General features: G+C 52.8%; 2 long non-coding RNA genes across 2 annotated transcripts; one reads left to right on the forward strand and one right to left on the reverse strand.

Moving 5' to 3' along the window:
• Positions 1-671: 671 nt before the first annotated feature.
• LOC114099419 (uncharacterized) lies at positions 672-5,906 on the forward strand. The gene is made up of 3 exons (XR_003583890.2): positions 672-803; positions 3,429-3,566; positions 5,606-5,906. It is a non-coding gene; the product is annotated as an uncharacterized lncRNA (long non-coding RNA).
• An 85-nt stretch (positions 5,907-5,991) lies between these two features.
• On the reverse strand, positions 5,992-9,655 carry LOC114099418 (uncharacterized). The gene is made up of 4 exons (XR_011707879.1): positions 9,330-9,655; positions 8,666-8,809; positions 6,981-7,173; positions 5,992-6,502 (listed from the first exon to the last, which is right to left on the reverse strand). It is a non-coding gene; the product is annotated as an uncharacterized lncRNA (long non-coding RNA).
• Positions 9,656-23,703: the final 14,048 nt, after the last annotated feature.

Below are 23,703 nucleotides of genomic sequence, written 5' to 3' on the forward strand. Positions count from 1 at the left end.
ATTAGTTGTCAATGATGCGATTTGAGCTTGCAGGCCATCATGGGAAGTTTGGAAAACGTCTCTCTGTTACTACAAGCCGGACAGCAGCTCCATCCCTGAAAAACTTTGATTTCCAAAGGGCCAAGGTGCGCATGGTTCCAAAGGTGAAGGGTCAGAGTGTCAGGTGGTCGGGGATTTTAATATAGTACAATAGGAAAAGTTTGTTAAGTTTTCAGATTCCAGGAAGCAAACAAGCCTCAAGAAGCTGCCATTTGCTGAGGCCCTGTGTGGGATCACAGAAGAGTGCCCCTGGTAACGGCCAAGGCTGGCATGATCCCTTTACCCGCTCCAGATGTGGGAGGGGCCAGATGTCCTTAATCCACTTCAACCAAAACAACATATTGCCGGGGACATTAGTGGAGAAGCAGATAAGAGAGTCCAGCTGTCTTCTATTAAGTCAGACACTTGAGAGATTGACAAAACTGAAAAGCAATACAGCTCTTCTCTCATTTTCAAAACATCTTTTACAAAAGTATACTTCTTGCTTGAACATGAACTGAGATAATTGTTTTTATATTATATGAGTTCATAAATGAACATTCAGAAAAAATTCTGTTTTAATAGCTAATGTGGCATTTATCTATTTATTTGTTTCGGTATTGGGGATTGAACACAGGGGTACTTACCACTGGGTGATATCCCAGCCCTTTTTTTTGTTTAGAGATAGGGTCTCGCTAAGATGCTTAGGGCCTGGCTAAGTCATTGAGGCTGGCCTCGAACTTGCAATCCTCCTGCCTCAGCCTCCTGTGTCACTGGGATGACAGGTATGCAACACTGCATTGGGCCTAGTATGACAAATATTTATAAATCAACAATCTGGGAGTCCTCAGTAGGAATGAAAAGGGGTCCTGGTACCAGATGTCTGAGAACTAGTGATCTGTGTATGTGGGGTACGAACAAGCACATAGCTGTTTGCAGCTGGTCAAGGGCTGATGTTTGTGCCCTGGGTGGAAGAGGAGGCACTGCTGTGAAGTGGAAGGGTGAGCTGGGGGCTCCAGGAGGAGGCATCCTCATAACACGGACAAGTGGTGACAAGAGGTTTCCAGGTTACTGGAACTGAGAGGCTGGCATGAGCCTCCCTCCCAATGGCAGGAGGTCGCAGAAACCCAGGGAGAGGACGAGACCACACTGATCCCAACAATGGATTGTGCCTGTTTCCCCAGACCAGGGCTGTACCTCCTCCCCGCTCCTCAACTCCAGGGGCCCACGTCACCTGTCCTCAGCGTGGTCAGATCCAGACACCACAGACCGGCTCCTTCTCACTGGTCTCTACCTGCGAGGCCTGTGGGACACCCTGGCCAGAATCAGGGACGGGGCTAGTCACCAAGATTAGGCCCGCCCTGCCCCACCACTACCACCCTGGCCCCAGGCCCCCATGCCCGGATCAGCACAAGGGCTGCCCTCCTCTCCAGGGCCCCTTGCCCTGAGTCGTGGCTAGGTTCTGGTTTGTGGCAGCCTGGGCCCCGGTGGACGGGCAGGGGCAGTGCAGGAGCAGCAGGTCTGGGCCCCAGGAGAGGAGCCAGGCCTTCTCAGTTGAAGTCATCTGGGCTTCCATCTTCAACTGGGGCCCGAGGTGGGCAGGAGCTGGGATCACACCACCTTGACACAGTTCAGGCTCCTTGCTGCTCCCAGAGGGGGTGGCCTTTACCAACAGGTCAAGAGGGAAGCAGCAAAGGGGAGGCTTTCTGTGAAAGCCTGTCCCCTCTCGGGCCTCCCTCTGCCCTCCCCTCGTCTCCGCACCTCCTCTGCTGCTGCCTCCAGCCCCCACCGCTCACCAAAGCAGTTTGAAGTGTCAGGTCATGTGGACACAGGGCAACCTGCCTCTGCGGCGTTCAGCTCTGCCGTGGGCTGGGCCACTCACCTGCCCCATCTCCTGTGCTTTTGCTAGTGCCCCGCCCTCTCGCTAACGTCCCCAGTCTGCCTTTGACCCCAGTCCACCAGGAGTTCAGGTGAGGAGACCTTGCCTGACAGCCTCTGTCTCTTACATAGCAGGAAGTTAGGAGGTGACAGTCCTGGGCTGGTCCTGTCTCCCCAGGATGTCACATGGCTGGCCAGCCTGGCTGACCCGGAGGCCCAGAGGGAGAGTTTTTTGTGGTTTGTTTTTGAGGAGGGGGCTTGTGGAGTGGATGGTGGGTGGGCCACCAGCCCTGCGGTTCTCTTGGTTGGCCGAGGTGTAAGCAGAGCCTCCTTTCTCTCTGTCCCCATGTCCATGTTGGGCTTCTGCTCAGGCAGCGTCACCCAGAGCATCTCGCTCTGGTCCCGCCTCTCCCAGTCCCCTGTCTTGACACAGGTGTGTGACATCTCTCTGCCTGTGGTCTGCTTCCCCACACGGGGCCCGACCTGTGTGAGCCACACGTCTCTCTGCTCAGGGTGCCACCTGATCTCTGGACCCCACCACTTGCTCCCCCACCCAGCCTTTCTGGCCCCTTACTAGATTCTGTGTGCTGATCTTGTGTCTCTGAACCTCCTAGGGACACAGGTGCACAGCCACCCACCACACCCCTGCTCTAGCCGAGATGGACCACCCCATCCTGGCTCCTTGCCTTCCGGTCATTGTGCTGCCTGTTGTGGGAAAAGGCCCCTCCTGCTCAACTCCTGGTTCACGATTTTGGTTCTGAACAACAGGGACCTTCTCAATTTCCCTAATTCAAGGATATCTATTGGCTGGGGCTGGGGGTCGGGGGCTGGCTTTGCTGGGTGTCTCTCGTCCTGGGTGGATGTCCCCCCCCACTAGGTAGCTCCAGTCTCCTTGAGGCACCAGTCTGCTTCCGGCTCACTCCTGACGTAGAACGTGCTGTCTTGTGGCTTTAATCTCAGCAACCCATCGTGGCCCTGACCCACCATGGCCTCTCCCACTCCTCTGCCTCACTCCTGTGTCTGCTGAGGACTGCTGTCCACAGCCTTCGGCCAGGTCAACTCCTGAGAAGATTCCAGATCACAGCTCAGGTCAAGGCAGCCCCTGTCGTGAGTGGTTAGCTGCCCTCACTAAGGTGCCTGCCTGCCGGATACCACCGGCAGGGGCCTTGGGGATCATAGGGTCCTCACCAGAGTGACCTTCCAAAGGGGACAAGGCAGTGCTGTGGGGGGCAGGGCACTGGTGATCTCAGCAATTGGCACCCAAGTCCAATCTCTCTAAGACCTCTTCTTCTGCCGAGACTCATCTCAAATATGACCTCTTCCAAGAAGCCTCTTTGGACCACCTCCGGCCACCACAGAGGTCAGGAGACCACAGCAGTGGGGTCGTCTCCCAGTTGTTTACCTTCCTGGCTGTTCTCTGGGCTTCCTCAGAGCCCCTTACAGCTGACATGAGCTCATGAAATGTTCAATAAATGTTGAAGGTGTGACGTGAACAGAATGCCTGACCTGACGGGGACATCATCTACTTGCAGACCCCGGGTGTGTGTCAAAGCCAGGTTCAGATGGCTGGATTTCCAGAAGAATCTAAATTTGCAGCTTCTCACGCACCAGCTGGCTTGGGGTCCTGCACAGCAGAGCCCGAGTTGAGGAGGGACTTGTCTAGTTGGATGGTGAGTGAGCCCCAGAAGCAGGAGGAGGGAGTTGGAGGCTGATCCAGAAGGAGGAAGAGCCATGACCATGCAGCTGTGGGCACAGGGCTCCAGCTACTGGGGGACCAGGAGGACCAGGGCTTGGAAATGTCTGAGGGAAGAAGGGTGGGGCCTTTGTTCTCCAACTCTGTTCCCCGTTGAGGACATGATCTTCCTCACACTTCCCAGCCAGCTGTCTGTCCCCAGGGCTGGAAGGAAGTCTTGAACCAGGAAGGGGAGAGCAGAGGGGGTGCTTGCCTGTGGGGCATGGTAACCTCCCCAGCTTTGGCCTTCAGAGCGGCCAGGGTGCAGAGCCGCTGCACTACCTGGCCCTGCTGGGCTGTCCCATGACTCAAGGGAGAAACTCAGGGTGGAGGTTCACCTCCCTGGGGACAGGGCCCAGCCCCTGCCCCCTGGCTCATCTGCATGCCCCGCACCCCTGCAGGCTGCCAGGGTGCAAATCCTGTTGGCCCCCCCAACCCTGCCACAGAGGAGACTGAGGCTCATAAACGGGAAGGGCCTGACTCACAGAGCGCCCCCTGCCACCCAATCTTCCCCCTGCTTACCCCAGGGTTTGCTGGTGGCTTGTCCCCTCTGCCTCAGAGGACAAGGCCTCAGAGAAGGCTCCGGGCTGCAGATCCTCCATCTAGGCCCCTTCCCCTCTTCCCCGCCGGCTCAGGACACAATCCAGTAAATAACACGCTGCCCATCGATCCGAGGTCACTGGGGCCAGGGCCGATCGATGGCCGCAGACAGCTGGGCAGGCGGGTAATGAAGTGCCAGCTCCTTGGCGGGGGCGCGGCCAGCCCTGAGATTTAATCCCCTCACCTCCTCTGCAAGGTTCCAGCTCCGTGACAGGAGGGAAGACAGATGAGGCTCTGAGGCCAGTGGGGGTGGGGTGGGTACGGGGATGAGGGCAGGGGTGGGTGCAGTTGTCAAAGCTCACCGGAGCCCCCAGCCCTCCAGAGTCCCCCGCCCTCCAGCTCCTTTGTCTGGGACTGGAGAGGAGGCAGGTGTCCCTTTGGAACCTCCCAAAGAACATGCACTGCCCCCTCCGCTCCACAGAGCCCATTCCACTCCACATACTTGTCCCTGTGAACATCAAGCTGTCTACCTTTCTAAAATCAGGGTCCTGGAGGGCAAGGAGACTAAACACTGTTGAACAAGTAGGATGTCCTTTGCACATGACATCTTATTCTATCTTCACAGCGTGGTTTGATAAACATTCTATGCCCACTCTAATTAAGGGAAGAGTTTCAGAGAGAAAGAGATGTTCAACAACTAGAGCTGCCCAATGATGGACCGGATCACATAAGGTGCTGAGATCCCCATCACCGTGGGTATTCAAGCCACTGTGGGTGTTCAACTATGGGCTGAGGTGCTGTCAAAAGGCTATGGAGAAGCTGAATGCAGTGGCACACACCTAGAATCCCAGCGGCTCAGGAGGCTGAGGCAGGAGGATCACAAGTTCAAAGCCAGCCTCAGTAACTTAGTGAGGCACTAAGCAACTCCGTGAGACCCTGCCTCTAAATAAAATACAGAAAGAGCTGTTGATGTGACTCAGTTGTTAAGCACCCCTGGGTTCAATCCCTGGCATCAAAAATAAATAAATAAATAAATACATACGTACACAGCCATGGGGTTCTTTCCCACTTTGAGCTCAAGTCTTTGGGAAAGAAAGAATAATCTGGGCTTTAGGGAAGGGCCCTGGCCCCAGGTAGAAAGATGACCAAATGAGATGTGGTCATTAAGCCAGTGGCTTCTAAACCCTGTCTGCAGACCCCTGGGGTACTCTGGAGGCATTCAGGATATCCACAAACGTTTGACTCAAGTTCATTTTCAATACCATTGTTTAATGCTAAAACTGTATTTAAAAATAGATGCAGGTTAAAGATTATGTTACACAATGTACAAGCTGTTTGAAATCACCAGAAGGGTTGCTCTGGGGAGATCTGGTACTAAAGATTTTCCTACATCTGTCTCTCTCTCTCTCTCTCTCTCTTTTTTTTTTGCAATGCTAGGGATTGAAACTGGGGCCTCATGCACGTCAGACCAGCACTCTACCACTGAGCTCCGCCCAGCCCTCTGTATCTGGAGTTAATTGAAAGGCATGGCAGGAAGGAATATTGGAAGATACACACAAAACCCTCCTTAACTCGCACTCACTCATCTGTATGAATAAGTAATAGCCTACAACACAAGCAGAAGCAGAAACAAGCTAGAGGCTGCGCCTGGTGCAGGATGCAGGATGGAAACTGTCACCCATAATCTCTTATTTCTGTTTTCTCCTCAACAAAACAGGCTTGTTGCCATCTTATCTAATATTATTTTAATTGTCCGCTCATTATAACAAGCACACGGCACACATGTGAACATAGCGAGTGCATCTGCGCTCACAGGATATGACTTTCATTTGTTTTACACACTGCGATTCTATTTGGATTTCCCTTGAGAAACAGCTCTGGTGTTGAAAATACTGAGGGGCTACCAGGTCACCTTCCTTGGCAGGGTGGCCAAGGCTGCCCCTACCCAGGTCTCTTCTGGGCTGGGCAGAGTAGGGGCTCTGTCTCTGCTTTTCCCTATACACAGGCCACAGCCTCTGTGAGCCTGGCCCTTGGCCCCCAGCCTGTGGCCAGTGGTGGGAGAGGAGCGCCAGGTGCTGCGGGGGGCAGGGCTGGATGGGAGGCACCTGGAGCATTCTGGCTGGTTCTTCCTAAGGCGGGAAGTCTGGGCAGGAGGCAGCGTGGTGATGGGGAAAGCTCTGGCCTACAGAGAAGGCCACAGAACACCTGCCCCAGGAGGCCACGCTGAAGCCACAGGTCCAAGAGGTGGGGCCAGTAGCAGGGATTGGAGGGCTGGGCACAGGAGCTGCTTTCCGTCCACCGGGCAGTGCATTCCATCCTGCTCTGCAGGACTGACTGACAGAGAGGCGCAGAGCTGAGGCTGCCCTGGCCCCTTTTCTAGAAATCCCTTCCGGGGCTGCCAGGCTCTGGGGTTGTTCCCAGGGCCACGGAGATGCCCACTGGCCTCATTTCTGTCACATGTGGCTGTTTAGGACTCTCTGGCCTCAGCACTGGCTGGCTGGAGCAGCATGACCCACAGACCCGCTCCAAACAAGCCTGGAGAGGGCCCTGACTGAGCCTGGGCTCGGGAGTCAGAATGCCAGCCTTCTCCTGTGCCACCCACCCCACCCCTCACCATCCTTCTGCGGCCCTGGTCTTAGGTTCCCCTCTCCAACTAACCCCTGAGCATCTTGGTACTTTGTCGTCCATCTAGAAGTTCCTTCCTGTGAAACTTTGCTCAGTGGGCAGCTTCTTGGCCTCAGGTGCCTTCTCCCCAGACAGCCTCCCCTGGCCACGTCACCCCGTGCAGTCACCCCATCCTATCCCCACTCACCTGTCCTGACACTCGGGTTCTCTTCACAGCACTTCATGTTTTCTGAGAGAACCTTGTTTACCTCTTGCTTTCTTGAGCTTTTTGTCCCTCCACACCAGAATACCAGCTCTATAAGGACAGGGACCTTGTCTATCTTGTTCTTTGCTGTATCTTTAGCCTCATGCCCGGCACATAGTAGGTGCTCAACAAACACCTGTGGAATCAAGGAGCTCATTTGTCAGTAGTCACACATGCTTTTCAGGGAGGATTTCCTGAGAAGTGGGTGACTTTGATTTTAAGCCCAGCTGTGTGGAGCCTCCAATAGGAAAATGGAGAAAGGGGTTCTGGGAGGGAGGAAAGGGTGGTTGGTGGGCGATGAGGCTGTGTGTGTGGGAGGAGCCGCAGACCTGGGGTATATGAAGACTTAAAAGCTGTTTTGGGAAAAAGCCAGATGGAAGGTGGAAGTTTCCAGTCGTGTGACATGAAAGGACAAACCAGGGGGAGGGAAACGGGGAAGCTGAGAAGCCAGGCCCTGCCCTGGTGGCTGCGTGAGCAGGTGCTCCTCAGTCCTTCCCTGGGGCAGAGGCACCCAGAGCTGGCCACATACTTTTAGTTGAAAGAGAGGAGGAGAGGGAACGCAGGCGGGGAGGGAAATCGATAAGAGACCTTTTAAGATCTCAAAACATTATCCAGTCGCATTATCATCCAATTGGCTTCGCTGACATTGGGCCCTGCCTTTCTCAGAATCACAATGAGAACTTCGTCTCCCCTTATTGGGGCCCCCCTTGCCTGGGGAGGGTCCCTGGCACTGCCTGGGGGTCTAGAGACTGTGGCCCTTGCTCAGGAGGTAAGGGGGGATGGCACCCCAAACTGAGAGCCTGACAGCAAAGGCTGGGGGCAGGACCGCACAGCCACAGTGAGGAGCCACTGGTGTGGCTGGGGCTGGGGCAAGGGGGAGCACTGAGGCCACAGGACCCAGCAGGTGCCCAGAGATGCGGAGGCCTCAGCGCTGGCGCCCCCAGGCAGCTAGGGGATGAGGTGTCAGAGCTGAGAGGGGCTGACAGAATTTGGTTCTCCGCCCCCTCAGTTCCTGCCCGCCTTCCCAGGGCTAATCTCGTTTAGCACGGCAATTAAATTTTAAAGGCCCATCAGCTCGGTCCCTTGCATGCCAGGTTCTTCCCAGATAGAATTATTTAATAGACTGGATGGCAACTCCGGGGCTCTGGCTGGGGCTGCAGACCCACTGAGGCAGAAAATTAATAAACACGGCAGCCGTTCCCGCCACCCTCCGCCTGTCTCCCCTCATTCTCTCCTGCCCACAGAGGGGCTGGCGGGGTGAGTGTCCTGGGTGGGGAATCAGGGATGGGGGAGGAGGGCCAGTAAAGCCTCAGGACCCCAGCAGATGGTCTTGGGGATTGGAGCCTGTCGGGGAGTCCCACTCTGCCAATTAGCTGAGCAGAGTGGCATACCTTACTTAACCCGTCTGGCCTCAGTCCATTCATCTGTGTAATGGGGTCGTGCAGAGGATCACAGAGGTGACGCATGTTAAGTGTTTGGCATGATAACCAGCCCACACGCAGCATGCTACTCCTTCCCTCTCCTTCCCAGATAATCATGGCTTGTATGCTTTTGCTGGGGCCACCAGGTTGGGGGCGCAGGGAGGAGGGGGAACAACTGCAGTAGTAACCAGGCAGTTGCTGACTTACCAAGCCCAACAGACCGGGGGTCTTGGGGTTCACTAGGACTCAGGCATTAGGAAATGAGGTCCCCAGGGTCTGGCATCCTGGGTGAAAACTTGTCTCCCTGTGTGTTCCTGGACAAGCCTGGTTTCTCAGCCTCAGTTCCCCTACCTATAAAGTGGGGACAGGGAATCAACTTCATGGGATTACCTACAGCTGTAGGTACCTTGAGGGTTCTGAAGTTCTACCCACTGTGTGCCAGGTGGCCCCGGCATGGGGCCACCCAGGGGAGAGGAGCAACTTGGGAGAGCCACAGGGTGACCAGGAGAGGCTGGGGCTCATGTTGAAGAGATGAGTGGGACTCTGGGGCCAAGAGCTGGGCCTGGGTCCTGTGCTTGCGTTGTGGGCCCCTCTCTCCTGCCCTACTTCAGATTCTGTGCCTCTCCTTGGAGGGGCTGGGGGGGGAGGGGTGAGAGGGGCCATCTGTGGGAGGGGAGTCTGCGGTGGTCTCAGGTGGGCCTGCCAGGCTGCAGCAGCCCTCCTCTCACCTGGCACAGTCCCCTACGCTGGGGTCTTGGTTCTGTGGGATGACCGGATCCTCTTTCCCCTCCAGGACCTTCAGAGGCTCTGGAAACAGCCCTGTGGTCCCAGGAATCTCCACTGAGGACCCTCCTTCCTGTGTGTTACTCACCGCATCAGCGTCTGCGTTTGGGGCCTTCTGAACCCCGGTGCTGGGGGATGGATGGGGCAGGCAGAGGCGCTGTCCCCAGAGCTGGAGGAGGGGGACCTGGGTGCGGTGCGATTTCCCACAGGTTCGGGATCCTGCAGCGGGTGGTGAACCGCCCTGAGGGTGAGCAGGGGTGGTGACAGTCACAATGAGGAAGCGCAGCCTCGGGTGGGTGAGCGGGGGACCTACAGCTGGCCCAGCCCTAACTCTCACTGTGTCCCTCAGGGTCCCAACCCGAATGCCCCCAACCCCGTGGCCTACGCGCAGAGACCCTCTCTGCCCGCCGTCAGCCGGAGCGGGTGCACCTTCTAGCTCACCCGCCGCCCGTTCCCCTGGGACCGCGCTCGCGGCCAGGGCGCGGCGGGGGCGGAGCGGCGGGGAGCCGAGGCGCGGCCCGCGCAGAAATTCAGCAAATTGCCGGGCGCGCTCCAGCCCGCCACTTCCCGAGCGCTCCCGCGCCCCGGCGAGCGATCTGAAGAGATTAAACCTGTTTTCCTTTCTCCTCACAAAGGAATAATGAAAAGGTTTCCAAATTGCTTCCAGAGAGGGGAGGGCCGAGTCCCCCCGCAGTTGCGGGCGCGCTTCGGACCGCCCTGCACCGCTGCGGGGAAGCACCGCGGGGCCCCAGGGGACGGGGAGGGGGCGGGGCCTGCCGAGGGTGGGGGGCCGAGACCCCGTCCCGGAGGCCGGTGGAAATGCAGGTTCCTCTGGCTGGCGGCCCCAGGCCTCCTGCGTTAGATGCTCTGGAGTGGGGACCTGGATCTGCCTTCCTCAGTCCCCCTTCCCTTGCTCTGGGTGACTTTGAGGGGCGTAAATTTTAAGACCACTGGTGTAGGATGTGTTCATAGATTTATTCAAGAATCTAGGTTTTTAACTCGTGGTCCTTGGGGACCATGACAAGTTCAGGGGCAGTTGGAGCAGAGGAGGGAGCTGGATGTGGTGGGCATGGTGGGGGAAACTGGTGGGAGGGCACCTCTTCACCTGCTCTCCCCCACATTCACAGCTGCTGGCGGCAAGGAGCAGCAGGGAAGGGCCCCTGCTGGCCTGGGCAAAGGCCCTGAGGCAGGAGGGAGGAGCTGCCCTCCAGGAACCAGGAAAAGCAAATAGGAGGCAGAGGGAAAGGTTGCTGGTGGGACTGAGACAGGAGGCCAGCAGGTGGGCTAGAGGCCCTGCAGATAAAACGTCTGCCTTTTGTCCAAACTGGGAGGCAGCCAAAAGTTTTCAGCAGGAGAGTGATGTGGTCAATTTAAACAATAATAACAAATTTTAAAATTTACGTGCAGCACACTCATACATTGCTGGTGGGACTGCAAATTGGTGCAACCACTCAGGAAAGCAGTAGGAAAGCACTTAGGAAACTTGGAAAGGAACCACCACTTGACTCAGGTATCCCACTCCTCAGTCTATATCCAAAGGACTTAAGTCAGCATGCTACAGTGATGCAGCCACATCAATGTTTATAGCAGCTCAATTCACAATAGCTAAACTGTGGAACCAACTTAGACGCCCTCCAGTAGATGAATGGATAAATAAACTGTGGTATATATACACAATGGAATATCACTCAGCATTAAAAGAGAATAAAATCATGGCATTTGTGGGTAAATGGATGGAGCTGGAGAATATCATGCTAACCAAAGTAAGCCAATCGCAAAAAACCAAAGGCCGAATGTTCTCTCTGATAAGTAGGTGCTGATCCATAAGGGGGGACATGGGAAAAATGGAGGAACTTTGAGCAAAGGGGAGGCAGGGGAGGAGAAGGGGGATGGGGTGGGAAAGATGGTGGAATGAGCTGGACATTCTTACCCTAGGTACATGTATGACTGCACATGTGGTGCGACGCTGCATTGTGTACAACCAGAGAAGTGAAAAGTTGTGCCAGTTCTGTACAATGAATCAAAATGCATTCAGCTCTCATATATACCTAATGAAAAGAAATAAATTTTAAAAAAAGAAAAGAAATTTACATGCAGTAAAACTGATTTTTTTGTGGGGGGAGGGCAGACATGTTGACATGTACAGATTTTTGTAGCCACTACCTCAATCAAGACCCTGAATTCCGTCAGCTCCCTGCCCCAAACTCCCGTGAACTGATCCTTTATCATCCTGGCATCCTTTATCATCCCGACTCCTTTCAATCTGGCCACAGTTTTGCCTTTTCCAGAATGTCATACAAATAGAATTGTGAAGGATATGAGCTTTTGAGTCTGGGTTCTGTGCATTGAGATGTACCCAAGTCATTGCGGGCATCCATGGTCCCTTCTTATTGCTAAGTTGCAGTCCGTGGCATGGACTATAGTTTATTCACCCATTTTCTTTCTGAAGGCCATGTGGGTTGTTTCCAAATTTTAGTGATTATGACTATAGCTACTGTAGACATTCATCTATAGGTTTTTCATCTGAATATGTTTTCTCTAAGGAATGGGATTGCAGGGAGGTATGGAATGTATATATTTAACTTTATAAGAAACTGCCAATGGGGCTGGGGATGTGGCTCAAGTGGTAGCGCGCTCGCCTGGCATGCGTGCGGCCCGGGTTCGATCCTCAGCACCACATACAAACAAAGATGTTGTTTCCGCCGAAAATGAAAATAAATAAATATTAAAAAAAATAATTCTCTAAAAAAAAATTAGAAACTGCCAAATTATTTTCCAGAGAAGCTGTTCCTCTTTGCTTTCCTACCAGCAACATTTGAGAAGTCCGATTCCTCCAGACCCTCACCTGCACCAAGTATTTTTTATATTAAGTCATTTGATAGTTGTATAGTTCATTGTGGTTTTAACTTCAATTTCTCTAGAGACTGATGATGCTGTGCGTCTTTTCATGTGTATAATTTCCTATCCATATATCCCTATTTAGCAAAGTATCTATTAATGTCTCCTGCCTGTTTAAAAAATTGTGTTGTTTGTGTATTTTTCTAATTGAGTTAGAAAGCTCTTTATATATTCCAGATACACGACTTTTGTCAGATATGTGATTTGATGTCTGTGTCTGTTGCCTCCCATTTTCTTAACAATGCTCTTTCATTAAAAAGTTTTTTTTTTTTTTTTCTCCCTCATGAAGTCCACTTTGTGAAATTTTTCATTTACGAAATTTTGGAAGTAGTCACATCTAAGAACTCTTTGCTAACTCTGGGTCATGAGGATTTTCTCCTGTGTTTTCTTCTAACAGTTTTACAATTTTACATTTAGCCTTTAGATTTATGATTCACTTTGAGTTCATTTTTGTATCAGGTATGGGGTTTGGGCTGAGATTAAACTTGTTTTAATATATAGATATCTACTGTTTCCATACCATTTGTTGAAAAGATTGTCTTTTCTTTATTGAATGGCTTTTGTACCTTTGTCAAAAGTCAATTGACCAGTATTTGTGTGAGTCTATTCCTGGGCTTTTATTCTGTTCCATTGACCCATATGTCTATCTCTTTGCCAATACCTCTCTGACTCTGTCTTTATTATTGCAGATTTATTAAGTTTTAAAATTGGGTAGTGTGAATCCTCCAACTTTTTCTTTTTCAAAAATGGTTTGGCTATTCCAGTTCTGTTATCTGTCCAAATGTATTTTGGAAACAGCTGGCTTATATCTATAAAAAAGAAAAATCTCTCTGGAATTTTGATTAGTATTGGGTTAAATCTATAGACCCATTTGGAGAGGACCAGCATGAATTGTGGTCTTCCATTTATTTAGGCTGTCTTGGATTTCTTACATCAGAGATATGAAATTTTCCCCTTATGAATCTTCCATGTTTTGTTAATTCTTAAATATTTCACTTTGGGTGGATGATTGTAAATGGTATTGTTTTTAAAAAATTCAGTTTTTTGGGTGCTCATTTCTGGTATGTAGAAATAGCATTGATTTTTATGTGTTGATCTTAGGTTCTATAATCTTGCAAAACTCACTTATTAGTTCTTAGTGGCTTTTCAGGGTAGATTTTATATCTTCTATATAAACAATCATGTTGTCTGCAAATAGGGACCGTCTTATTTCTTCTTTTCCCATCTGTTTGCCTCTTATTTCTTCTTCTCGCCTCATTGCCCTGGCTAGGACTTCCTTTAACATGGTGACATAGGAGAGACGGGAGTGGACATCCTCGCCTTCCTCCTGATCTTAGAGGAAAGCACTCAGTCCTTAGCTTTCTTTTATTTATTTTTTTCTTCCCGATGAAGGAAGCAACTACAGAGAGCTTTTATTTGTTCAAAGTAACTGGTGCTATTGATGCAAAACCAAAACCCCCAAACCAATAAACCCTAACAACTCTCCCAATACTATTTTCAAAACCAACACATCAAACTTGACTTTCATTAAAAATGTAGTTGTTTCTTCACACTAGTAAAACTTTTAGAAGAAAACACAGGAGAAAATCCTCATGACCCAGAGTTAGCTAAGAGTTCTTAGATGTGACTAGTAAGTTTTTTACTAGTAAGTAAAAAAGTCAAGACCCAGATTGTTTATCAGTGCAAATGATAATTGAACTCAACTTCTGGGCAAGAATGCCAAGCTAGTCTCTCTCCATCAAAGGCAATGGAAATTGGAGATATTGAAGTTGTTTAAAAAATTATGATTTTGGTATTTGCTGTTGAATCCAGGGACGATTTACCACTAAGCTACATCTCTATAGTCTTTTTATTTTTGAGATAGGATCTCACTAAGTTGCTGAGGCTGGCCTTGAACTTGTGATCCTCCTGCCTCATCCTCCTGAGTGGCTGGGATTACAGGTGTGCAGCATGCCTCTTCGCCAGCACTATGCTTGCCTGTCTGCCTCTCACCATGTCATGAGCAACATCAGTTCTCTGTTTTCTGGGGCACCAGCTCTTCCTTCTGGATCCATCTCTCTTCTCCTTTGATTTGCTGTCATCAAATTCACTGTCAGGTAAAGGTTTTCTTTTTGTGCCATCTTTGAAAAATGCTCCAATGAGCTCTGGACACTCCAATCTTTCCTCAGGTTCCCAGGCCCTGTTGGCACCCGTGGACGCCCTCTGCTGCAGGAAATCCTCTGCCTCCCCATTCACGGTGCCTGGACAGCCTCCGTCCTTCAACTTTTTATGCTTTCTGTTCTGTTTCTTTGCCACTTTTGGCAATGTCGCTTTATTGTGCAGTTTTATTGGAGGCCATCTTTTATTGCAGACTTGGAGAGCTATTATTCATCTCTGAGATGTTCAGGGTTGCAGGTCGCAGCATCTCTGTTCCTGTGTGCCCCAAGCTTGAGCCACAGCTCAGGGGGAGGGGCCAGTGTATCAAGTATGTTGTTGTTGTGTAAGGGTTTTTTTTTTTTTTTCTTTGGTAGGTAGCCTTTATCAAATTGAGAAAGTTTCTTTCTATTCCTAACTTGCCAAGGGCTTTTATTATGAATGGGTGAAGCTAGTTAAGTGCCTTTTCTGCTTCAATCCATATATAATCATACAGGTTTTCTTCTCTGGTCTGTTAATATGGTGGGTGACATTGATGGATTATCAAATGTTGCGTTAGCCTTATATTGCTGGGATAAACCCCACTTAGTCAGAGTATATTATTAATTTTATGCAGGACAGATTCTATTTGCTATTAGTTTGCTGAAGATTTTTTCACCTATGTTCATGAGGGATACTAGTCTGCAGTTATCTTTTCTTGTACTAATATCTCATTTTGGTATGGGTGTAATGTTGGCCTCATAAACTAAGTTGGGAAGCATTCCTTCTCTATTCCAGAAGAGAGTAGTGTTAATTATCATTTAAATGTTTGGTGAGATTTGTCAATGAAGAGCCTGGTACGGTGGAGCATACCCATAATCCCAGCTACTCAGGAGGCTGAGGCAGGAGGATTGCAAGTTGGAGGCCAGCCTGGGCAACAGCGAGACCCAGTCTCAAAATTTATAATAAAAAGGGCTGGGGATGTGGCTCCGTGGTAGAACATGCCCGGCTTCCATTTTCAGCAGTGCGAACAGACAAACAGGCACATAAAACTTTTGTCAGTGAAACTCTCTTGGGTTGGGAGATTTCCTTTACGGAAGGTTTTCAATTACAAATTTAATTTCTGTAATAGATACAGGACCCTTTAAGTTGTCCCCTTCTTCTTGCCTGGTTTTGGTAGTTTGTGGCTTTCAAGGAATCTGTTCCTTCCATCCAAGCCGTTGAATCTCTGGGTGCAGAGTTGGCGATGCTGTACTTTTATTATCCTTCTGAAGTCAGTGCCTGGGTGATATGTACTCTTTCTTTCGAATATTGATTATTTGTGTCTTCTCTTTTCTTTGTCTATTTAGCTAGAGGTTTATCACTTTTATTGATTTTTTTTCAAAGAACCAGCTTTTGGTTTCTTGTTTTTTTCTTTTTTTCAATTTCGTTGCTTTCTGCGTTTTTCTCAGTTGCTTTCTTTCTTTTCGCTTTTTTTTTTTTTTTTTCAATTTGGTATCAGGGATTGAACCCAGAGGCGCTTAACCGCTGAGCCGCATCCCAGCCCTTTTAGAGACAGGGTCTCCATGAGTTGCTTAGGGCTTTGCGAAGTCGCTGAGGCTGGCTTTGAACCTGAGCTCCTCCTCCGCAGTCTCCTGAGCCTCTGGGATCACAGGGGTGCACCACCACACCTGGCCCTTCTTCTTTCTTTGAGTTTATTTTGCTCTTTTTCTCTAGTTTTGTAGTTTCTCAAGATGGAATTTTAATTGCTATTAGAAGACCATTTTTATAATATACACTTCCCTTTGAACTCTGCATTGCCAGGCGTGGGGTCACACTAGGAGGAGGGTCTGGTGGAGGAGGCCAAGGAGACATACCTGGAGGGACGAGGCAAGCCAGGGCCAGGTCTTGATGAGCTGCAGGGAGAGGTCAGAGGCACCCAACAGTCTTGAAAGGTGGGGCATGAACCCAGGGGCTGGAAGGGCAGCGGAGGGCAGCGGTGTTGAATTTCTCCTTCTGATGGAGAGTCTTGCATGTCCAAAGGGGAATTCCTGGAGGTGGAGGAGAGGAGGGTGGGAGCTTCCCCCGGGGGTGGGAGGGATCACACTGCAGGAGGCGGGGACACCCCCTCCATTTTGTAACCACCTTGGCTTGGGTTCCCCAGCAGCAAAGCCAGAGATAAGAATTGGGATCAGATAAAACTGGAGTTTAACTTAGAGATGAGTGTGTTTGGGAAGTAATCAGGAAATATAAGCGAGAGAGTGGAAGAAATGAGAGAAAAAGAGGAAAAGCCCACAGGAAGTGGCATTATGGAGTTGGTTGTTGCTATTGGTAACTGGGGCTCAACCCGACTAGGATCTGCTGGGGCACCTCAGAATTGTCCCTCCGATGGTCATTTATCCGTGTGTACCTCGTCTTCCTTGGGATGGGGGCTGCCCCTCGTCCCACCCCTTGGTCTGCCGTGTCTGCAGGCTGCAGGGGCACGGGAGCCCCTCCCTGGAGCAGAGGGGACAGTGGCCTGGGTGGGCAGCTTCAGCATGGGGCAGGCGGTCTGCAGAGCTTGGCTGGAACCCCAGAAAGGCCCATGGGCTGTGCAGGACACAGCCACCTATTCCAGGGGGGTCCCTCAGTTGGCTCCTCTGGCTCTGGGGAGGGCTGGGGAGGTGATGTGCTGAGTATGGGAAGAGGTGGCTGGAGGTCAAAGGGCAGAGGGCAGAGGTGTGTGGGATGGACCTGTTCATTGCAGAGTGAGGCCAGAGCAGGGCAGGTGAGTCTCTGGGCAGCGTGAGGCTGTCTGAGGCTGGCCACCTGGAGGGAGCGACCTGGAGGTAGCCTCTCTGCAGAAGATGGCGCTGGGCAGCCAGGGTCAGCCAGGCCTGGGTTCTGCAGGGCGCAAGCCCGACTCTCCCTCCTGATGCCTGGGGGGCTGTGAAGAGCGGGGGGGGGGGGCCTCAGGAGCTCGTCTGAGGTCCCTGGTACCCCGAGGGCGCAGGTCGGGGCCTGACGGAGTCTCAGGAGCCTGTGGCACCCTACCTTCCCTTGTTAGCGAATGCCATTGTCCCCACCTCCACTGCCCAGCCTCATCCTGCCATCAACCTCTCTTTTACCCAGGCAACAGCCACATACCCTGTGCCTGTGGGGACAGAGCTCTGGGAGCGTGAGGACGTGCAGCTGAGTGACTGGGCCAGTGGCCGGCTTTGGTCCAGTCCCAAGAATGGCCTTAGCTGACCCCACTAGGGGCCTTTGGGGTGCCCCTGAGGGTGGAGGCTGGGCTCCAGCCTCTGGACTCCTCATTCCAGCGTGGAGTCATGGCATTGGGCTGCCCCAGGACAGGTGTGCGGCTTAGGTGAAGCCACTCCCAGGGAGCCATTCGGCCATGAGTCCTGGGTCCCAAAGGAGGAGCAGAGGGACGGGAGCAGCACTGTCATCCCTCAAGCCAGCCCAGGGCCGCCCAGCCTCCTCCCTCACCCAGCCTCCTTCCTCCTCCCCCTGGTCCTGCCTTTGCCCCCGGTTCCCTCTCCTTCCTCACCTCCAGGCCTCTGCTTCTGCCCGCAGAGAGGCCTCCTGACCGCGGCCGTGGGACAGCAGCCATCATGGACTGACTTCCTCCCCATCTTGCTCCCAGGGCAGTGGGTCCCGTCAGGTTCGGGCAGGACTGTGTAGCCAGGGCCTGCTGACCCACCACCCAGCACCTGCTCCTCATTAAATTAGCCAAAAGAAGTGGAGTGTGGTGGTGCAGGCCTGTAATCCCAGTGGCCCGGGAGGCTGAGACAGGAGGATCTTGAGTTCAAAGCCAGCCTCAGCAGTGGCGAGGCCCTAAGCAACTCAGTGAGACCCTATCCCAAATAAAACACAAAACAGGGCTGGGGATGTGGCTCAGTAATGAGTGCCTGAAGTAGCACCCCCTTTCTCCACAGAAAAGCCCTCTTTACTGTGGCTGATTTTAGGACTGTCAACAAAAGAGTCTCTTCAAAAGAATCCAATGTAGATAAACTTCCTATTTTCGGGTTGCCCTGTTTTACTTGGCCACTGGCTGGGAAGATACCAGCACTCCAGGTGCTGGACACCCCCTTACTAGTTTTTCACAAATGTATCCAGTATAGTACTTTGTAGAACTGTGCAAACAAGGCCTCTGGCCTTGAGCTGGGCTTATCTTACATTTTTAAGATAAGTTACAACTGGGCTCCATGGTAACAGCTGGCAGGGGGAGGAAAGAAAGGGGAGAAAAAGCTCTCCCCTTCTCAGGTGTTGTCCTTGAAGAGTTAACTTGCCCAAAATAGTGAAAGAAAAAGCTGCTTTTATGTGAACTTCTGCAGACGGGGAACTTCTGAGCCCCTCCCCTTACATGCTGGGTATAAAAGTCTGAAACTCCCTGAACTTGGGGTTCAGGGGATTAATTGATTACAGCAAAAGCTGTGCCCTCTGAGCCTGGCTGCAGCCAAATAAAACTGTTTCCGTCCATCTTCGGTGCCTTGCCTTGTTTGTCCCTACAACATGCCCGAGTTCAATCCCTGGTACCCCGGCAAAAAAAAAGTTAGCCAAAAGACTGAGTTCCAGGGAAGGGGAGTGACTGGCGTCCCCAGAGGTCTGTGTGCTTTCCCTTCCTGCTATCCCAGGAGGTGTGTGTCCTGGAAACTGAGGAGACCAGGGGACAGACGTGTGAATGGTCAGCCATTGACCCCTCTCTGAGAGGCTCTGGGGCTACAGGCCCAAAGTGGGTGGTAGGTTTCTTGGAGGGTGTGGTGCCTGAGTTCTGAAGGTGACCCGAGCTAGCTGGCCAAAGAGTGGGGAAAGGGCTCTGGCTGCAGAAACTGTGAGACACAGCGCAGGGAACAGGCCCTGGCTGGGGACTGAGGGCAGTGGGGTGGGGTTCCAGAGGCAGGGAAGCCACTGCTGATGGGATTCTCGCAGGTTCTCGCAGGTACTCCGTCGGGGACTAGATCAGAAGTGCTCTGTGCCCTGGGCCACAGGCGCTTGGAATGTAGGATTGAAGCCACAGGAGTGGCTCTGAGTGTTCTGAGCAGGCGAGGGACATGATGGGATTTGTAACTGAGGAGGATCTCGGCAGCTGGTGTCCCGGGAGACCAGTGTGGAGCAGTTGCAGCTGGTCATGCAGGTGGAGGGCGGACCCTGAGCCCAGGAGGTGGCTGGCAGAGAGGGCCTGAGAGAGTCACCAGGTACTGGACAGGGTGGGGCGTCCAGGTGTGTCCACTTCTGAGAGCAGCACCTGTTGGAACCAGATGAGGGACACCGGTGAGCTCGGGTCTGATGGTAAGAACCTCGGGCCTGGCAGCCTGGACGAAGAGCAGGGCGGGCCACGTCATCTGCATCCACTGTCCTTGTTGAAAAATCACTCAGAATTCAACATGGCCACCCCAGAGCCTTAAAGCATGCAGGAGATCACGCCCCAGTGAGGAGGGGACCCTTGGTTCCCAGAATCTGAGGTCGGCAGAAGAGCCAGGCCAGGAAATCAGGGCTCTAAGAGGCCTCAGGGACAGCTGGAAGTAAGAAACTGAAATGCCACCAGCAACACTGTCACTTCACTTCTTAGGACTGCCACTGCTATCTTCTGGTAGCCCGTGTCCTTGACAGAGTCTGGAATGGGACGGGAGGAGCAGATCCAGGGGCAAAGGGCCTGGTACCAGGGAGAGGGGGTGATCTGGAGCAGGGGGCTGCAGGGGATTCTCACTAGAGAGAAAGTGAGTGCGTGAGACTAGGAAGTGGCTTATTCCTGGGCCTAGAGACTGGGGATGGCCCTTCCTCTGTCCCAAGGGACGGGGAACATTCCATGCTGTGTGGCAGGAACAGAGGACTTTCTTTGGAGCCTGGAGCCTGTTTCCACCCGTGACCCAGGCGAGTGGGAAATTATTCAGAGAGTCTTAGCGGTGTAGACAGAGGCCAAACAGACCAGTTGGGATCATGCTAATGTGATCGATTCAGGGAACAGAAGGGGAAAGCCTCTCCATGTTCATAGTTGGGATAAAGGTGCAAGAATCCCCTAGCTGGGCCCTCAGGGAGTCCCCATCTGGGAGGGGACATCCGCTGCTGTCCTCAGGTAGGTCTGTTGAAGATGCCTCTGTTTTCAGGGAGGTTCTCTTCTGAGGGGGAGGCAGTCCTGCCCTGGGGAGCTCCCAGTCTGCTGGAAGAAAACAGGACACTCAAAGGAACAAGTCCCCAGGACAAAACGATAGACACAGATGCTTCAGGGTTGGAGTGAGCAAAGGAGTCCCCACCCCAGAGGCCCCATCAAGGCAGCTTCCCAGGGAGGCGAGGTTTTATCAAGGAGAAAGGCTTGGATATTCATGGTGAAAGGAGGGAGAGGATGTCTGGAGAGAAGGCTCCTACATGGCCTAAAGGTGAGACTGGGCCTCCCTCCCTGCACCCCAGGATCTGAAAGGCTGTCCTGCTGCCTCCTGTCCAGGGCTCAGTCTCCTCTGCTGCAGGCGTCTGTTTGGACCTGAGGACCGGCATCCCCCTGGGGCCGGCCAGAGACCAGCACATCACCCCCCCCCCCTCCTGGAGGCTCCAGATCCTTCCAGGGTCTTCACATCCACCCAGGCCCTGACGTGGCTCCTCTGTGACGCTTTTCAGTCCTGCCTTCTGCTGAAGGTGCTCAGGCTTCACACTGGACTTTCAGTAAGGAAGCTTTTGTCACAAATAACAGGAAAGCCAAATCAAAGTGACTTAACCAATGGTAGTTTTTGTTTTTGTTTTTAAGCAGCAACATCAACAGTACATTCACAGGCATATTTCTAAGGGTATTTTTGTTTGTTTCCACAAATAACTAACCTGATTCTTATTCTTGTAGCAGTCCTATGAGGCAGGTGCTATTATTACTGTTATTTATTATTACTATTATTTATTAGCTGATGTAACCTATCTAAGGTCACAGCTTGCTTAGCAAGTCAGGAGGCCCGTTAGATTCAGGGCTGGACCAGGGCCCTGTTATTGTTCCACTCTGCTATTCTTAGCATGTTGGTCATTTTTCCTTCATGGTTACAAGGTAGCTGCCACATCACATGCTCACACTACAGTATCCAAAAGCAGGAAGGGAGGGTTCCCCTCCTGGCCTATGGCTCCTTTTATCTATCGGGGAGTAAAATATTTTCCAGAAACCTCACACTCTCTCCCAGGCTGTCCCCGCGACTCCGTCATTTGCAGCTGGACGTCCTCACCATCATCAGAACCTGAGGAGCACAGACAGCATGGGCCCCTGGCCTGTCACCTACCAGCTGTGTGACCCTGTTCAAGTTATCCCCACCCTGTGCCTCAGTTTCCCCACTTCTGGAATGGTGATAATTATGGCCTCCGTTGCACCAGTCGGGGTGACTAGTCTGCTCCACAGACCCCTGGACGCTCACCAGCAGCTTCTCACCGTTTCATCCCTGGACGGGGAGGGCAGCCTGCATGGCAGGTGGCCTCTGCCTCAGGGGAACCTAGGCCCAGGCTCTTGCTGTCTTGTTGCTCCGCCTTCTGAAGGGGTCTGTGGAGCAGACTAGTCACCCCAGCTGCAAATGACGGAGTCGCGGGGACAGCCTGGGAGAGAGCGTGAGGAGCAGGCCCAGGCCGCTCAGGTGGAAGGAGAGGAGGAGGCAAAGAGGCCTGAGGAAGAGCCGCTGGACCCTGAGCAGGGGGAGGGGAGGCTCCCGGAGGGGGCAGGGGCGCTGAGTCAGCTGCTCAGAGTGGAGGAGGGGCCGCAGGGTGTGGCAACAGTGGTGGGGGGCACAGATGCAACATTTGCAGAACGCCGGCTTCAGGACGTCTGTCCTCACCAGGAGGCTGGCAGGGAGGGGTCAGGTGGTTGCCTGAAGTCCCAGGAATGGTTCTTCCACATGCTCAGCTGACGCACATCTGGAGAGAGTCCGGGAAACCCAGGGCGCCCCACTGCCCCCAGCTCGCGGGCGCCGGCGTCACCAAGCTGTTATTTTAACTCTGGCTGGTGGAGGAACCCTGCCAGCATGTTAAAGACTGCGTTAATTAATTAGCCAGGCACTTCATTGAGAGTCGATGGCGTAATTGTTGTCGTGGTGGCTAAATACTAATTGAATATTAAGAACATATTTGTGCAGAAGGAGCCGCGTCGGGAGAGAGCTGTGCCCTTTGTCAGCCAGATGCTTGAGCTGTTTCCGAGGCTGAGTCATGAGCAGGAGCGCCCTGGCCCTGGTGCTCGGGCAGAGGCAGGCAGGTGGCCAGGCAGGACCCGCTTCAGGAGTGGGGGCAGGTGACTCCTCTATCCAGGTGGGAGACTGAGGCCCCCAGAGGCCAGGTGACTTGCTCCGATCCAGCCTGGTGGCAGGCAGCTCGGGCTTGTGCTCAGACCCCTGGTTGGCTGAAGAAGGGTGACCGTCTTTCCTGGATTTTTTGGAGTCCCCATGGCTGAGGACTGACCGGCTCCAGGTTTCCAGCCCCCGTAATGGCTCGGCTCTGTCAAGGCCAGAGAGACGGTGTCGCTGGGAATGAAGTAGAACACCCCGGTTCAGAGCTCAGGTCTCTCCCCTGTGCGCCACATCATCTTGGGCAACTTAAGGTCTCTATGCCTCAGTTTCGAGATGCATCTAATGGAGATAATAATAGCCTTTATAAGCAGGACCATTTAGCATAAATTAAGAGAAGTTCTCTCCTCCCCCCAAGGGAGAGATATGCACCAGATACTTAGCTTGGAGGCAAGATCACAGGCTATTCTCTTGACCAGATGCCCTTGTGCAGTGAACAACCTGCCTGACTGAATGTGGCAGCCCTGTCTATAGAGTTGGGATGAGAAGAAACAAAATATCACACAGCAGACACCCAGAGCCTGTTCATCATCTATAGTTTTATGACCCCCTTCTCCCCAAGAACTGGCCATGATTTTGCTGCCATTTACATGCCCCTCTTTTAGAAGGGCTGATGAGGGCATGGACGTGTAGACCAGGAACATGAGAGGACAGGGCTCCCTTCACAGCAGCCAGAGGCCGAGGGTCTGCGATGCCTGACAGCAAAGCCTGGCCCCGAGCCCTCGGGGCAGCAGGACTCCCCTCCACTCCCAGTCCCAGCCCCCTCCTCCTCAGCCTTGCAGACAGCTGCCCCAGCTGTGCAGATCTCTGAACAGGCCCCCCAGCGGCATCCCAGGTGGGGTCCCAGCTTCCTTGCAGGGGTGGGGGGGCAAAGCACTGAGAGGAGAGGAGGGAGGGGCGGGGGTGACGGCTGCACTGTGGGCAGCTGGAGTGTGATCCGGCTGGGGACACAGGGAGGTGGCACAGGCCACACCCGTGGTGACCCCACCGAAGGGCTGCACACACTCTGGGCTGTGGTTGGAGGCCCCGGAGGCTCTGAGAAATCATGGTGCCTGGCTGTTGAGCAGGTGGGTGCCCAAGGCAGATGGGCGGAGGGGACAGGCGGCACAGTGGGGTCTGCCCTGGGACAGAGCGCCTTCCCTGTGCCGGGAGGGAGAGGAGCCCGGAGTAGAGCCCGTGGCCTGGGGTCCCTCTGAGAGC

Source organism: Marmota flaviventris, chromosome 6 (genome assembly GCF_047511675.1).
Source record: "Marmota flaviventris isolate mMarFla1 chromosome 6, mMarFla1.hap1, whole genome shotgun sequence".
Classification (NCBI taxonomy): domain Eukaryota; kingdom Metazoa; phylum Chordata; class Mammalia; order Rodentia; family Sciuridae; genus Marmota; species Marmota flaviventris.